This window comes from Aplysia californica, unplaced genomic scaffold (assembly GCF_000002075.1).
Source record: "Aplysia californica isolate F4 #8 unplaced genomic scaffold, AplCal3.0 scaffold00195, whole genome shotgun sequence".
Taxonomy (NCBI): domain Eukaryota; kingdom Metazoa; phylum Mollusca; class Gastropoda; order Aplysiida; family Aplysiidae; genus Aplysia; species Aplysia californica.
In genome coordinates this window covers 512,977-525,475 of record NW_004797465.1, presented here as the reverse complement: position 1 = coordinate 525,475, position 12,499 = coordinate 512,977, and positions in this window count along the sequence as shown.

The window sequence follows — 12,499 nt, the reverse complement described above, 5'->3', positions numbered from 1 at the left end:
CTGGAAGGTGGGGTGGTGTGAGAGAGGTGGGTGGGGCTAAAAGTTGCTTGCAGGAGGGATGGAGGAATCAGGCATGGAGGAAGGAGTTCAACGGAGGGGGGAATGTAGGGGTAATTCTTTAAAACTTTTAAACACGTTTTGAAAAGGATGTCAATAGTTGACAGACAATATAGCATCTGAAACTTTTTTTTGAAGGTTTCGAGCTGTCACTGTATGCACCACAAACATACCACCTGCGCGCTCGTATGACATTAGGTAGCTGTGAGCGCCCCAAAACTATTTCCAAAACAAAACAAACATGGCGCCCGACAACAAAAGAGTATGTGCCAGGGCGCCGTGGAATCAGGCGCTCATCGGGTTTTAGGCATATAGAATTATTGATATCGTCATCATTAAATTGTCTTGTTTGATAATTATGATACCCATCTATCGTGAACAGATGTTAAGATTCTTGGGAATGAAAGGTGTTGGGGTCATCTGGTGTAGGGGATAAAACTAACAAGAAAAGGGCCACCAAAATTTGGTGACTTCCAAAGCTTGAGTGTTCTTAATTAAGAAACCACAGTATTCTATTCTTTAAGGGGTGCAAGCTGTTTTTATTTTTGTTCTTAATAATTTTTTCCCGCATGGTCTCCCCCTCAGACTCTATATATCCCTGACGACTCCTACAACTTTTTGTTTTGAGACGTCTTCTTCCCTTTTATATCTTTTCACCGGCATCTGTGGTGTAGTAGTTAAGCTCTGCGTGGATTCGCCGTCGCCAGCAGAAGACCTGCGCTTGATTCTAATATGATGCGAATTAAATTTTAACGAGTGTCTTGTTCTTTCAGCCGTGATGTTATATCCCTCTCAACCCAAGGTTGGCGCTGGCGGACAAGGTCCTAAAAGATTTAAAATCTGTCCGGTTTTTTTTCTCCTTTTTTAATGGGGTTGAGGGGAAGGGGGACATCTACAATTTTTAAGAACAAAAAAGTTCAAATATTCTTCAGAAAGTAACTTTATGGGCTATAGATCGCTCGCAACTGCCCAATGTTGAAGACATAACGGCTCTCGTGATGAAGTATTGTTTTCTTTTCTCCTGTGCTTACTTTTTCTTCTAGCCACACTTTTTTTCGTTGCCAGATTTACCAACTAAAAGGCCCTGTTCGATCTAAAATTGACCCGTGAAATCCTAATGTGTTGTGAAGAACCTGTCTCCAAATTAATCCTGGGTACAGTTTGCACTTAAGTCTCACAGAAACAAAATCAATAAAAGTTTTAAAAGATGTCAGTTGTCCTTTATCCACTCACCCTAGATTTCAGAAACAAGTGCAAAGCTTTCATTAATACTGAAGTACAAAAAAAGGTAATAATCTGAGATGGCGTCGCTAAGGCGAGCACTCAAAAGGTCACAGGCGGGTGGGATTAGTGGGGTGAATCATGCGTTAATGTCGATGTTGTTTTCTCGAAAGTTCACTAGGGTTACATCTTTTCTTGGGCTGTTGTTATTATGTTTGAGTGCGACGAATTACACACTTAAGATGCGTTGGATTTTATAGAAAATATTTCTTAATGATGCTTTGATTCTTCTTGCAGACGACCCGACAGGAGAATGCTTCATTTTCTTTTTGTCAGATCATCTCAACGAATGTGAAAACTTTTCTCGTTTACCAGCATTCACAGAGACTGTTCCTGCTACCACCCCATCCGTCTCCCTCCAATCTACCCCTCTCTCTCTCTCTCTCTCTCTCTCTCTCTCTCTCTCTCTCTCTCTCTCTCTCTCTCTCTCTCTCTCTCTCTTCTCTCTCGTTCTCTCTCTCTCTGTGAATGTGTGTGTGTGTGTGTGTGTGTGTGTGTGTGTGTGTGTGTGTGTGTGTGAGAGAGAGAGAGAGAGAGAGAGAGAGAGAGAGAGAGAGAGAGAGTATGAGTGTGTGTGTGTGTGAGTGTGTGTGAGTGTGTGTGAGTCTGTGTGTATGTGTAACATGGTCATTCCTTTAGACGAACTTCATAATGCAATTTTCTCTGAGTATCAACATTAGCCTACTTTTTAAATACGGTTTTTGATATAAACAATATTTTGTAAGAGCCAAGTTCAACTAAGTCCAGTGATGCAAAGCAACTAAAAGTCAACTGGCATACATTTAATAATGTGAGCAAGCCACATGGGCTGAAACAAAAGTGAAAAAAGTTACGACACCTTTGCAAGTAATTTTGACGTGTCTCGGGCTAAAAGTGTATGACTATAATCAGCGCAAGCTGGCAGACAGTGACGTCACCACTTTTCTATTGTCGCATGTCCCGTCCGTCCCGACTCCGCTGATGGGTTTACCTGGTCACAGGAAGTGACCCCTATGTGTCTGATTAGGGGCTGTCGGACACTCCAGACGTGACCCCCGCCAAATCGGTCCGATCTAATCGCAGCAAAATCCCCACGTCCGACTTAAAAGCATTTTCCTGCTTTACTCCATTTCACACACTGTGGCCAAGGTCAATGAAGTGAGATAATGACCATGTTTTGGTTTTTGTAGAGCTGCTGTCAGAGTTTTCACAGTTTCTGCTCTGGGTACTTTACATTCTCCTTAATGGGATTCTTCTGCTTCCATTTCAACTTAAATCAATGGCGCTATTTCTAACCGACTGCAGTATTAGCTAGAAGTTTTATGTCAAGGGTTCCATTGTACATCAAAAGATATCTATTACAATCTGTTACATGGTTGTGTGCGATGTGTCCACGTCACACCCTAGTGTGGTCTCTGATTTATTGATCTGGACGTTAGTGTGGAAATCTTTTATGTCTTCTTTAATTGGATGCAGTGATTTAAACACAGTATTAGCATAGAACTGTAGTTTATTCTTCAGTTGAATACATTAACACTCGCAAGAAATTTATACACTCCATATCGTTCGCTTAATCGCTACGACCAGTGGCAAGTGTAAGATGTGTTACTACGCGGTAAAATCAGGCGCTCGTCAATTTGGAAGAATATGGAGTTATTGAAGTCATCCTAAAGCCTGTCCATTTGCCTTGCTTTTGACGGGGAAAAAATCCATGTATTTTGAATAAAAGTCAAGATAGTGGCGATTGAAGGAGGTGGGGGTCACCTGGATTCAAAGGAAAAATTAACGAGAAAATGGCCGCCAAAGTTGCATAATTTCCTTAGCTTGAAAGTCCGTTGTAGCTGAAATTTTAAATATTTTATGCCTTTAATCAACGTTTTTCAGTACAATCAACATAGAAATGTGTTCTTTATTGGGCGCAAAATGTGTTGAACCAAAAAACAAAAATTCGATAAAAATTCTCAAACCTGCAGAAAAATGCCAGTTTCTTCACTTTCATTATTTTGACGTGACGAGCGTCTGATTTCACCAGGCTGCCTCTCATGTTATGTTAATGATGGTGTTAATACTTAGTATACTTACTGTACAGTCTCACATTGTAACATAAACAACGAATAGAAGATGGAAACAGCCGATCTCTACCAGACGACAAAACACTAACTTGCATCTCGGAAATACTCCGATCAGAAGCCAATTTCTGAATGTAAGAAGTGACGTCAGAAGAATACAATCATTGAAACTGAGACGTCGAACAAAATTCACAGTGAGGCAGACTGGATGCCAGCAGTGTCTGGAGACACCAGATGACACAAAGGAGTGACGCACGATTTCCATTTCTTCGCACTCTCTGCCACTGGCATTTCTGAGATGCCTTGGTCCCATCAAAGATTGTACATTACAAGATAGTTCACTCTGTAAAAGTCCGCACATTGGTTCAGATGGCGCTGCAGTCTTTCTTTTGAAGCTCTCTTTTGTTTCTCCAGAAGAGGAATAAGAATAGCACAGTTTGTTAGTTTCACTTTTATTGTTTTTCACACGAGTAGGGTAACTCTGATCTCAAAGTCCGCACTTTTTCGAAGAGGGCACCACGGAATTTTGAGGACACCTTTTTAATTGACTCAAAGAGAGGAGTGAACTATCTTGTTATGTACTATCTTTGGTCCCACACACAGTAGACGTTCACAAATTATCATGACGTCTGCTCAGCAGCACTTACAAAGGTTTTGCCTGATGTTGGACGTGAATATGACGTCGACCAGATAGACATTGAAAGGGAGAAGATTAGCATCATGCTAGCTGTACAATAGAAGGCATTCCGACCACATTACAGCACACCCTAGCCACTTTCCCTTCCTGAGGTTCACGTCTCAAAAGTAACCATCAGCTGGGTTGAGAGAAAAGTAACGGGGGAAAAAATCGGAGGCCCAAGGACAAGAGAGGCGAGTGTTAAGAGCGATGATCTTCCCAGGACGGGAAGTTGTAAAGGAGACAAGGCGCACAAAGCGATTTCACAGACCATCGTCTTAAAAGCCTAAGCCCCGCGACGCCATTTGTCCATCATGTCTGTAAATATATTCCACACGCCGGCGAGAAGACGGGGGATTTCTATGCTTTCATCTACACTAGATGGATTGCTCATTTCACGGGGTCACGTCCAAAGAGCTCTATCTACGTCGACGATGCGTACAAGCTACGACATTTGAATATTGGGTTCGTGATTTCCTCATTCGCAAGGACATGTTCTCGACTCGATACTTCGATCAGGGCCGCGGGGGCGGGGGAGGAGAGGATTTATACAAATATGAAATGGGAGTGCGCATTGCTTCCATAAATAGAGCTTCTCAGCGAGCGAGTACTGTTGTAGGCTATCGAGATAACTGAGCATGGCAAGAAGGAAGATAGCAAGTCAAGAGATTGATGGTTAAACCAAGAAATTCATACCTAAGCTTGCAAACAAGCACATACACTCGCACAAATACATTAATAATATGCTCAGACTAATACAAAGTACCTTAAAGCCCATGATACGAGCACAACGACGACGCATGAATGATAAACAATAAAGATGTAGCTAATAATATGACTAGATGATGGGGACAGTACAGTTGTGATTACTGCTTAAGGTTAAAATAAACTCCCACACAATAATTGCACACACGTGCACATGCACACACACACACACACACACACACACACACACACACACACACACACACACACACACACACACATCTTCCCCATGAGCAGACTGCATATAAAAATCCCAATATTTAAACAGCACGCACACTCAAATATGTCCACACACACAAGAAAGCACAGAGACACACACGCACGCACAAATACATAAACAACTCAAATAACATTTAATATGATAGCCTCGAACCCTCCTCCCTCCCCGCTCCCTGCTCACACTTCTGACCTGAAAACAACATCACAAATCCCCAGTGTCCCAGACCCTCTCTTCTTTTCAACATTAAGCATCTTTATCTCTTTCCTCCCCCTTCGTTCCACCATTTAGCGCCACCTCCCACTTTCCCGTCTTTCCACCATTTAAATGCCCCGCCCCCCCCCCCACCACCTTCCCTATTTTTTTTTCCCAACCTGTACCCCATTCCCCAGCTTTCCCTGTCTCAAGACAGCCCATGGTGATCCGAGGATTGCATTTCCTGGAACAAACACAGCCCCGGGATCACGTCATAGATTCTTTATCGAGCTCGGGAACAGCTGGGGCCCCGAGCAATTACGTCTCTTGTCGCAGAAACGGGAGGGGAACAAACCAGAAAACTTGGTTATTCTTCCAACCTCGGCTGGTTTCAAGGGGGCCCCAAGCTTGGACAAATGAATTATGTAACAACCGTTTTGCTTACCGCGAAGCATCTGATTTACCGGCGGTTCATTCGGTTTGCTGGGCCACCAAAGGCTGAGGAGGAAAGTAGGTTGATAAGAGACATGTGCGCGCTTAACAAGTGCACGTAACATTGTGGTCTCATGACGCTTTTGTTCCTGATGTGTCGGTTATTGAAATACTTATCCGGAGAGAAAGAGAAAGACACACACACACGCACGCACACACACAGACACGCACACACACACAGAGAGAGAGAGAGAGAGAGAGAGAGAGAGAGAGAGAGAGAGAGAGAGAGAGGGAGAGAGAGAGATGCCCAAAAAAGACAGAAGTAAGGGACAGACAGTCAGACAAACAGAAAGCTACAAGTCAAAAAGGTGAAAACAAAAGGACAACGGATTCAGAGAGAGAGAGAGAGAGAGAGAGAGAGAGAGAGAGAGAGAGAGAGAGAGAGAGAGAGAGAGAGAGAGAGAGAGAATAAGACATGAAGATAAGAGAACTAAAAATGAGTACTTTGGGCCATTGGCTAAATAACTACACTGTTGGGAACAGCAAACAAACAAAACGAAACGCAACATAATACAAAGAACATTCTTTTCTTTTGAACGATAAACTAGTATTCGTATTTCTAAAGATATCACCAATCGTAAACAACACTACCAACAAAAACAGTAACGAAAACAACAACAACAACAACAGCAACAACGACAACAACAACAACAATAACAACAGCAAAAAACCAAACAACAACAACGACAACAGCAGCAGCATCAACAGCAACGACAACAGCAACAACAACAACAACAACAAAACAAAATAAAATAAACCGAGAGAGATTTGTTGCGGATCTGTGTTTCCACAGCAAAAACAACAACAGCAACAACAACAACAACAACAACATTAACAGGATCGGAAGGCGGAGAGAGACCACGGGGAGGACCACCCGACAGGCCTTTGACACTTTCGTCCGTCCTGTCATCGATTTTTCAACCGATAATCGATTTATCCGAACAAGCCCTAAATGGTCTGCTGTTTCAGATCCGGTTTATCGGGGAGAAATATCAAATCAATGAAACCGCTGTTTGCCCCCCGGAGTGGGAACGTAATGATCAGAGAGTATGATATTGCCCGGTTATGGCCCTTTGATAGATTCCGGTTATAAGGGCCAGAACTTTTGGAGTGCGAAGTAATTTTCCTGCACTTTTGCAGGCAACATTCAATAACCGACATTGTTGCGTTTTTTTTTTTTTTCAGGGAATGTTGGGGTCTTAGGCTGGATTACTTTTTTTGGATTTTTTGTTGTTGTTGTGTTGTATTTTGGTTATCGAGCCAACAAACATTTTACCCACCGCTAAAATAAAAATTTGGATAATAATTTGTCCAAGACGACTCGCAATGTCGAGGAGGAAACTGGTTGTCTTAGACAGGCGGATGCTTTGAACGGTGTATTTATGACCTAAGAAAACACAAGCGGGGTGGCTGGGTGGGAAGGTTTTTGTTTATACGGGTGATTGTCTTCGGCAGTTCGAACAGCAGTTTAGGTCTTTGAGTAAAGAATGGAACATTGACAGGACAAAGTAGCGGGATAAAGTCAAGCAGAGATGTCAGTGAAGGCGTAATAAAATAACGCCAGGTTTTCTTACATCAGTTTTACATACTCTTAGGTCAAAGGTAACGTTGACACCTTGATCAAGGTGATGACGTGTTTCTGATTAAAAGTATGAAAAGGACAGGTACATACTGAGGGGTTTCTAAAGCTGTTTTTAGTGAAACCCTACCCAATCCCCCCCCCCCAACCCCGTCTCGGAAAAAAGTAGACAGGAACTCTTGTGGCAACATCAAATAATTTAACAGGTCTCTAAAAAGCATCACCTATCGTAACTACCAGTGTCCTCGCCGAGAAGTGTTGAAGAAGGAGAAGGGGAAAAAATGGCCTCATTCGAGATCTAAAGAATTATTACCCTTAGTCATGACCTAGATAGTTAACTTAACGGTTCCAAGGGTTTGGATTCCTGGAGTCATGTCCTCGCATAGAAACCCCGAGAAGTTTTGTTGGATTCCGATTGCCTTTCTTTTCCATGGAAGCTACAAATTGACGTTTTCCGCTTTTTCTGCGCCGGGCTCAATGTTTTTTGTAGGTCAACGGTAAAGGATAGTAGGCTACCTGTTTACAACGTCGTCGAACCAGAATTAATGGACTCATTCATCGATTTTGTAAATGGCTTCTCAAATTTCCCGTCACGACCATGCAGGCAACAAGATTTGTTGTCACGGAAAGCTGAAATCGATTTGAAACCATTCTTCCAATATGTTGGAACAAAGAGGGACAACAGAAACATTGGTGATCAATGAAGCTGTACTGTTTGCGCTATGTGGGCGGGGTACATGCCCTACTAATTGTGTAACGACACGGTGGAATCAGGCGCTCGTCAATTTTTGGGTATGTGGAGTTATTGCCATCATCTTGAAGCTTGTTTATTTGACCATCTTTTGATAAAAATATAAATAATATGCATCTATCTTGAATAGAAATCAAGATATTTGTGATTGAAGGAGGTGAAGGTCGTCTGGTTTCAGAGGTTAAAATTAGAAAGAAAGTGGCCATCAAAGTTTGTTGATTCCCAAAGCTTGAGAGTAATTAGAAATTGAAAATGTACATTTGTTGTGTCTTTAATCAACGTTTCTTTTTCCAGTAAAATTCACACAGGAATACGTTTTTAAATGGAAAAAAAAGGAGTTGACCACAAAAAAAAAAAAAAAAAAAAATCGAAACAAATTTCAAACTGAAGGAAAAATGCCGATATCTTCAATTTTCATTATTTTGACGAGCGCTTGATTTCACCTCGATGCCTTACAACAATTGTAGACTACGTCGTGACAGAGGTGTAGGGTTCGCAAAATTGTCACCGGAGCAGTCACATTTTCACAGCTATTGCTACAGAATTGTATATGTCAATATTCACTACTTTGGATGAGAATTACAGAGTTTTATCTTACAAAATGTTATCTGTTCAGTATCTAGTTCTGATACATTTGACGTCAAGAATTGTGAGTTTCACAACATGTCAAGCTTTTACGAAGGCAAATCTTTGAATATCTTGATAACGACTCGAAATACTTTTACGATTTTGATAGAGCAGATAATACATTTGATTTCTGACCTCTTGGTCTAAACAATTCAAAATGGCAAAAAAAATGTCAGATAGAACTATTAGAACTTTGTTATCCAAGGGTAACGACCTGTCATTCAGTGTCACAGCTAACACAAAGTCTGTCGGCCGCGGAGCTCTTGACTCGACGCCCTTCACAGCACATCGCTGGATGGAAATGTTTCAGAGAGGATGAGAAGAATCTTTTGCACCTCTTCCTGATCAAACTCCCATACCCCCCCCCCCCCACAGGGCAGTGCCACTGAATGAAGTGTCTTTAGGCCATTCCCAAAGGGAGGATACTAACGTGTTCTTATGTTCAATAGAATTGTAAATAGGCTGATTTATCAATGTCATGCTCATACTGTGCCGGAAGAGCATACCGGTAGGGGGAACTGCTGCTTCTTCTTTCCTCGTCCTTACTATTGTCATTTTTCCTCTACTCGTTTTGCATGTTTGTCACTCTCTTGTGAACTGCTATTTCCAGGGTGCCTTGATAGTCGAAACAGAATTTGTGCTGTGGAGGCTAGAGATGTGAGCAGAGTAAGCCTGGTTCTCCTTTTGGACTTTCCTGTTGACATCCACCCTTTGGCGCTCATATGACCTTATGCAGGTGCAAGCGCTGTAAAACCTTCCTAAAACTAAAACATTCAGTGTTTGAATCATTTCATCCAATTAACGAAGACATAAAAGATTTCCACACTAACATCCAGATCCTTTATGCAGTTTCGAGCGCCGTAAAACCTTCAAGCGGTAGACCAAGTTCCCTTTTCACTTTGCTGGTTCAACTCGTGATAGGCTTTGAATGCAATGTCGATATTTTTAAAAATCCCCTGCGTGCGACAGCAAATCCCCTGACCACCATACTACAGACACATGGTCACCCCCTCCCCGAAGTCTTCATTGGTCTGTTCTTTAAACAGAGTGAATAGATAAATGTGTAACAACGGTATGGAATCAGGCCACCGTCAGTTTTTTGGTAAATAGAGGTATTGGTGTCATCTTAAAGGTTGTTCATTTGCCTTGCACTTGATGAAAAAAACCCAATTTATCTTGAATAGAAGTCTAGATAGTTGGGATTGAAGGAGGTGGGGTCGCCTGGTTTCAGAAGTAAAATTAGTGAGAAAATGGCCACCAACGTTTGGTGACTTCCATTGCTCAAGAGTCCTTGGAAACTGCAAATTTACGTTTTTCTTGCCTTTAATCAATGTTTTTCCATAATATCAACACATAAGAATGTTGTGAATGATATACAAGTGTTGAGCCAAAAAGGAATGGGAAAAAATCTAGGCAGCGTGGTGGAATCAGGCTCTCGTCAAAATAATCAAAGTGAAAAAACTGGCATTTTTCTGCAGGTTTGTAAATTTTTATCAAAATTTTGTTTTTGGGTTCAACACCTTTCATTTTTTCTTAAAAACGTTGATTAAAGACTCCAAAAATGTAAATTTTTCAGTTACCACGGATTCTTAAGCTAAGGAAATAACTAATCTTTGGCGGCCATTTTCTCACTAATTTTATCTCTGAAAACAGGTGACTCTCACCTCCTTCATTCGCAAATATCTCGACTTGTATTCAAGATAAATTGATATTTTTTCATCCAAATAAAGACAAGCGAACAAGCTTTAAGATGATACCAATAACTCTACATGCCCCAAAAACTGACGAGAGCCCGATTCCACCACGCTGCCTCACAAATAATTCCAAACTTGCCGAAAAATAGGGCCTACCGATTTCTTCGATTTCTTTTTTTTGTTTTGACGAGCGCCAGATTTCACCGTGATCCCTCACAAATGTAAAAACACAAATCTAGGTTCTACTTCCACAACTGTTGATGCTGTTTGTAAAGCAAAACCTAATGTGTTTCCAAAGAATGTAAAACATTATCAATAATAAACACCCAACACACAATGCCTTAAGACCTTTTTATTCTGCCTATTTACCATTTTCCACGGTTAATCTTGTGAACTTTTACCCCCCCCCCCAATCCCCCTTCCTGCGCTCTCACCATCCAACCTTTTTTTCCCAGTCAGTCATAAAAGTAGGCACCTATTTTCTGTACTTAATGAAATTGCCTGCTGTAGCATTCAGGGTGGCGACAAATTCATTATTGGCCCACTTCGCGTTGCCCCGACAAAACCGTTATCACGAAATTGCTTTTCTCTTGACCCAGCGATCTTCAAAGATATTGAAGGATAAGCCATAAATCCAGACCTCACCACTGAACCACAGGGAGCCTTTCATCAAAACACCGCCCACTTCGCAGCCCTCCCCGATCAGACGTCTCGTCTTTTCTTTTAGACCTGATTCCTGTCTGAAGTCTTATTAAAGTTAAAGAAAAATGTCCCCAAAACATCCAGCTAAAATTCTTGCTCATAATTAAAGGATTTTCTTGTCTAGCTGAAAGGTCTTGGTTTAAAAAAACCAAACAAATAAAACATGAAATTAAAAAAGGTGTAGGTAGGATTCCTTGTCCAAACGTGACTACAGTAATTCTGTTCTGCCGGGTATTTCATGTAAACGACGACGTTGGACAATACAAAAATTACCAAGGAAAAGGTAAATACATAATAATATTGAAGCGCCTGAGCTGTAAACGTTTGACAGAGAACGTTATTCAACCAATAAATAAAGTTTCTGACACGCTGCACGCTATAGAGATTGCTCAACAAATCAGTATAACATTTTAGGTGATGGCTATCTTGCTTTTGTTGTTGTTGTCGTTTGTTATTGCTGTCTTTGGCGGTGGTGGGGGCGGTGGTTGTGTTATCGTTGTTTTATAGAGGCCTCTTTTGATATCTTTCCTCTGTCTCATTATAAAGTCAATTACAATGTTTTAGAAGACTCAAGAATTTGCTTCAAAAGATAGAGACAGATTTCCTTCAACTATGAATACCCCACAAAGCACAGCAGTTATCATTTGCAGCAGAAACGCCTGGAGCATTTTTAAATTTCAGGGTGAGGAGATGTGCAAGGATAAAGAAGAACAAGAATCCTACCCTCGCCCAGATTCGACCCCTGGACCCTCGTGTGTCACACCGAGACTCCGAGACCACCGGGGCTTTCTGCATCAAAGCCTGCGGCTCGGGTTCCAGGGGGGCGGACCAATCAAACGACAGTAAAATATGTCCGTGTCTTTGACCTCACAAACCTGTCGGTCAAGAGGAATGACCATTGTCCGCAGCCTCTATACGTCACCGGCCCGGCCCTCTCATCTACCACTGTCTCTGAACACACGAGCTCTTCGCACTCAGTGACCCCACGAGAGTGACCTCACTGACACCCGTCAATCTTTCAGACAGTTTTCAAACAGGGTGCAGGTTGGCCTTTAGAACCAATTGGTCACTCACTTCTTTATCAGTTTGACTCGGTGGGGATGAGCTTCCCTGGTGTCATACATTCCAGAGCGTTTTGCGCTACGCAAAAGGTGGAGGGTGAAGGGTGTGGGACTACCTACTCCTGGAGGGGAGGATATTCGGAGACGTCTCCGGCGAGCACCCAGGAACTATTCAGAGACGCACTCCTGCACACAGATGCACTGGCTGTTGGGGGTCAAACTATATATCGTTTGCTGCAGATCACAAATAAAGCCACTAAAACTGTCGAAAATCAATTATTTTGAAAAGAAAACTTCAAACCTAACTACAAAATATTAAATTATGATTTAAAACAAAGGGGCAAGCCCCCCCCT